This window comes from Orycteropus afer, unplaced genomic scaffold, assembly GCF_000298275.1.
Source record: "Orycteropus afer afer isolate SDZICR_OR568_19922 unplaced genomic scaffold, OryAfe1.0 scaffold00002, whole genome shotgun sequence".
Classification (NCBI taxonomy): Eukaryota; Metazoa; Chordata; class Mammalia; order Tubulidentata; family Orycteropodidae; genus Orycteropus; species Orycteropus afer.
The window spans coordinates 33,282,911-33,288,910 of record NW_006921589.1 but is presented as its reverse complement, the minus strand read 5'-3'; positions in this window follow the sequence as shown (position 1 = coordinate 33,288,910).

Below are 6,000 nucleotides of genomic sequence, written 5' to 3'. Positions count from 1 at the left end.
GACTTCTCCTTCTTTGCTGACCTTCTGCTTTACCAAGCACATTCTCCTACTCCAGAGATTTGTCCCTCTGACAGCAGGAACCAAAGTACGAGAGATGAACTTTGGCCATTCTCACTTCTAAGGAGAATTCCTGCTGTACTTCCTCAAAGACAGATTAGTTGATTCTTCTAGCAGTCCATGGTACGTACATTCAATATTCTTTGCCAACACCACAATTCAAATGCATGAATTCTTCTGTGATATTTATTCATCATCTAGCTCTCATATTCATACAAGGCTATTGAAAGTACCATGGCTTGGATCAGGCACACCTTTGTCTTCAAAGTGACATCTTTGCTCTCTAGCACTTTATAAAGGTCTTTTACAGCAGATCTGTCAAATGCAGTATGTTGTTTAGTTTCTTTGCTGCATGACCATTGATTGTGATCCAAGTAAAATGAAGCCCTTGACAACTTCAATCTCTTCTCCATTTATCATGATGTTGCTTATTGGTCCAGTTGTGAAGTCTTTTTTTTTTCTTTATGTTGAAGTGTAATCCATATTTTTTGATACTCTAGTCCTTTTAGGAGCCCTGGTGGCACAGTGGTTAAGTGCTTGCCTGCTAACTGAAAGGTTAATGGTTCAAACCTACCAGTGGCTATGCAGGAGAAAGATGTGGCAGTCTGCTTCCCTAAAGATTTACAGCCTTGGAAAGCCAATAAGGCAGTTCTACGGGAGCTCTGGTGGCATAGCGCCTAAGGCATTTGACTATTAACCAGAAGGCTGGCAATTCAAACCCACCAGCAACTCTTCAGAAGGAAATTTGAGCAATCCACTTGTGTAGAGATACCACCTTGGAAACCCAAGGAGGGGTCACTATGAGTTGAATTGACTCAACAGTAGTGAGTTTAGTTTTTGGTTTGTTACTCTATCCTATAGGGTTGCCATGAGTTGGAATTGACTCAATGGCAGTGGATTGCATTTGGTTTTGGGTTGTTCTATTACTCTAGCCTATTGCCACATCACCACAGTTTTAATATTTGCTGATTTATAAAGATTAGGCTTATTCCATTAACATTTTAATTTATTAAAAATTTTTTCCATTATTATTTATTCTAGATTACAAAGAGCCTTGGTGACATCACAATATTAAAGTGCTTGGCTGCTAACTGAAAGGTCATCAGTTTAACACACCAGCTAGTCCTCTGAAGCAAGATGTAGCATTCTGCTTCTGGAAGATTACAACCTTGGTGATCTAATGGGGCACTTCTGGATTAGCTTTACAATTATTATATCAAGTTCCCACCATCATTACTTCTACTTCTACCATCACAATTGATGCAAATAAAATTTAATTGAAAAAACTATCAGGTTTTTTTTTTTCATTTAATTTCACTAGTGAAATATTAACTAATGTATTCACTTTGCTAAACTGATTAAAAATTGAGCTCTGTGTGTTAAAATTTCTGTTTACATGTCTGTTAGCTCTTTAGACCCTGAGCTTCCTCAGGGTAAGTGTTGTCCTAGGCACGTTTTTAAGAAGATTAATAAATTATTTTCACTAGATTCAGTTGTTAAGGAGCTCTGGTGGCATAGTGCCTAAGGCATTTGACTGCTAACTAGAAGGTTTGCAGTTCAAACCCAGCAGTCAATCTGTGGAAGGCAGACTGGGCAATCTACTTTCATAAAGATTTACCGCCTTGGAAACCCAAAGGAGGTTGCTATGAGTTGGAATCAACTTGATGGCAGTGAGTTTGGTTTAGTTTTTGGTAGATTCAGTTGTTAAAAAATGTAGATAAGAATAGATGTACTCATATTACACAAAAACATTGTTCCACATGCTACTTTGTTGAGTAGCAACTGAGATCTTGAAAGCTTACAAGCAGCCATCTAAATGCAATGATGGGTTTCTCCTCATCCAGAGCAAACAAGAATGAAGAAAACCAAAGACGCATGGAAACAATCAGTCCAAGGGACTGGTAGACCATGTGACCCTCAGCCTATATGATTATGAGCCCAGAAGAGCTAGATGGTGCCCAGCTATCACTGTCAACCACTTAGAGGGGGATCTTTGTAGGAGATCCTGGATAGAGTGGAAGAACAATGTGGAACAAAACTCAAAATCATTGGCAGGGGGTGGGGGGAAGACCAGGTTTGCTGGTCAGGTAGAGCCTGGTGAAACCCCTGAGACTATGGCCCCTAGCTGTCCTTCAGATCTGGAATTGAACCCACTCCTGTGGCTTCCACCCAAACAAAAGATAAGCCTATGAGCTGAACATTTACATTAGGTAGATACACGCCTTGGACAGATCAATTGTGGGAGAATAGAAGGACAGAGTGTATGCACAGGGAGACAGCTCAGGGGGGACAGTGCATGGGAGGGAAGGACACAGGGAAGAGGTCACAAAGGGGAGGAAGTGGGGAGAGAGCTGTTGCACTGTGGGAAATTCCAGTCAATGTCATGAGACAAAATGTGTATGAACTGCTATATGGAAAATGAATTTGCTCTGTAAACTTTCTGTAATCTTTTGGTTTGTTACTCTGTCCTATAGGGTTGCCCAAATCAGAATAAAAATTATATATATATAAAAAAAAAGTACCAAGAAAGAGACACTGTTGGCTTTGGGGAATTTGAACAGATCTAAAACATAAGATTATCAAACACACACACACACACACCCTTCCCCCCAGGATTTCATGGAATTGAAAAGTTACAGGTTTATTTTTTTTCTTTCTGTTTTTTATGTTACTTTGTTGTTGTTGTTGTTATGTGCCATCGAGTCGGCCCCGACTCATAGCGACCCCTCCTTGGGTTTCCGAGGCAGTATCACTACGGAAGTAGGATCGCCCAACCTTCCTTCCGAGGAGTGGCTGGTGGGTCTGAACCGCCAGCCGTCTGGTTAGCAGGCAAGTGTCTTAGCCACTATGCTACCAGAGATCCTTTTATGTTACTATTTTCATGTATTAAACTATGGCATTTTATGTTTTAATTCTACTAGCTAATAAAAACACCTGGCTTACTGGTCTGTCAGAGACTGGAAGAACCCTTGAAACTATGGTCCTACGACACCTATCAAGCTTGGAACCAACTCACCCCTGTGGCTCAACTCTCAGCCAAACAATAGGCCTATAAGGTGAATAATACACCAGGAGGTATAGGCCTTTGAACAACCAACAGCAGGAGATGAAAACGGCAGTGTTTGTCTAGGGATACAGCTCAGAAGGCAGGAAGGGATAAGAAAGAAGGATGAATGTAACGGTAAACGGGGAGGAAGTGGGAGGAGTGCTGTTACCTTGTGGGGATTGTAATTGGTATAACAAAATATGTATGAATTGTTGAATACAAAACCAATTTCCACTCAAATAACAGTAAAACATTTTTTTAAATAATAATAATAATAAAATAATAGATATCCTCAGAAATACCCAACATATAAAGGTTATGCATGTGTTGCTAAATGGATTTGGGAAAGGTGTGAGCTGTAATTATTCGATTTCTTGTTAACTAAAAGGTCTGCAAGCTTTTTACTCAGTAGTTCTAAACCAATTTATTAAAAAATCCATTCTACTAAGATCCAACAAGACTAAAGTATTCTAATGTAGTGATATGTACAAGTATAGTTCTAGCATGGTGTAAGTGGTACCAGGCATAGTTTGATCATACTCTCTTAAGCTCTTTTTGCTATGAAACCATGATTACTTGGAAACTTCTATTAGTCTAAATCCAGGGTTGAGAAAGTTTTTCTTAAAGGGTCAGATAGTAGATATTTTAGGCTTGCATGCCATATAGTCTCTGTCACAACAACTCAACTCTGCCATTGTATCACAGTCTGACAATGTGTAAACGAACAGGCATGGGATCCAATAAAACTATAAAAGCAGGTGGCCTGCTTGGGGGCTTTTGTCAACTCCTAGTCTACGTGGTGAACCATATTACTTTCTTTATAAAGAGGAGAAAATGGGATGACCAGCAATATTCCAGTCTTTTTAGTAGTTACACTGTCAATTAATTCACGAACAGAATGTCAAACACCCAATTGTGGTATGATCAGTGTGAATCACTCAATACAGTGTGAATGGACAGAATTCAACATTGCAGACATTAATCCACATGGTGACTGCATTAGGCCCAAGGTAGACAGCCAGAATGCCCTCATCTATGATGTACTTAAGTATGTATGGCTGTAACTGAGCATGCATTTTAAGAACTGTAAGTACCAAAACGTCACCATACTGGTACCATTAAAAAAAATTGGCAGTGTTTAGAACGAAAATTGAGGGGAGTAACATTCTGACAATCATTCAATAAAAGTCCCTCAAGTGTAACCACTTAGAATTCAATGACATGTTTAGAAAGAAAGATACTAGGTATAAGAAATGGCAAAACAAACTTTGGGCAAAAAGCAGCTTCAATAGACATCTAGTGCCTCTGTAACAGAAATACCACAAATGGGTAGCTGTAACAGAGATTTATTCTCTTAAAGTTTAGTAAGCTGGAAGTCTGAGTTCAAAGTGCCAGCTCTGGAGGCTGAGTGAAATCCCCTTGACCCTGGGCTTCAGCTCTGCCTCTTCCTCCCGGCCCACTGGATCTAGAGGCGTCTCTTAGCTCAGGCAGCTGTTGGCTGCTAAGGCTGACAAACCCAAGGTTGATAAGTAAAATTGCACAGTCCCAAAATTATCAAGCAAAATGTCAGACCACTAATTCAAGACCATTAATAGTCCCAAGATTGGCAGATAACCTGACAGGACATTGAGATGAAGACTTGGCTATGTGCAGCATCCAACTGTCCCAAAAAGCTCAGAGACCTTTCTCAAAGCTGTCTCCTTATATACTGGAAGCAGACCATATCCTTAAGGCAGCTACTCAGCTGCTCCAGTAGATTCCACCATAGAGTTAATTACCTATCTCGTCATGGGGAATAACTACATCCAGCTGCCCAGCCACTCAAAACCAGGCCCAGGCAAGTTGACACACACCTTAACTACCACAAATAGTAATTAGAATACTAAAAGACTAAAGGGTGAAGCAAAATATGAGGACATTAATGTAACTGGTATTTCAGTTTAGTGGAAGGTATATAAGGTAAGAGGTTAGCTGACACACTGTAGCTAAGAGTCACATTAATTAGTCAACAGTCTGCAGAAATGAAACAAAAAAAACAAAACATTTAGTTTAAGTTTTAGGAATACTCTGAATGTAATTAAATTAATCTAAGCAGTGAATGGAACATAATTCTTGATGAAATCAATGGTAGTCTGATAAATGGCTTGATCAGGTGGAATTGAAAGTGTCAGGATAAATGGCTTAAGTGGAGATGAAGGAGCTCTGGTGGCATAGGCTGCTAAGCAGGTCAGCGGTTCAAACCCACCAGCCATGCCACAGAAGGAAGAGAGGGCAATCTACTTCCATAAAGATTTACAGTCTTGGAAACCCAATGGGGTTGCTATGAGTTAGAAGCAACTTGAGGGCATTGAGTTTGGTTTTCTGGTTTTAGGTGAAGATGTCACGATAAATGATTTGATTATTGTTACATGCCATCGAGTCAGACCCGACTCATAGTGACCCCTCCTTGGGTTTCCAATGCGGTATCACTACGCAAGTAGAATGCCCAACCTTCCGAGGAGTGGCTGGTGGGTTTAAATTGCCAGCCTTCTGGGTAGCAGTCAAATGTCTTAGGCACTACACTACCAGAGCTCGCATGGTTTGATTAGGTAGAGATAAGAATATGTCCAGAGAGCACCTCCCATTTAAAGAACTTACTACATGTCTGAAACTTTACATGCATTACTTCATTTAATCCTCACAACTCTTAGAAGGAAGTATTTTTTGATAAGAAAACTAAAACTTAGAGATGTTAACTTGCCTTAAGTCATACAGTAAGGGGTACAGCTGTGATTCAAACACAGACCAGGACACAACTGGTGCTCTTTAACAACTCAGATCTTTTATGTGGACATTCTATAGAACTGTGTAATATTCTAAACAATGTGTTATAAAAAATGTTCCATGGGCAAATCTGT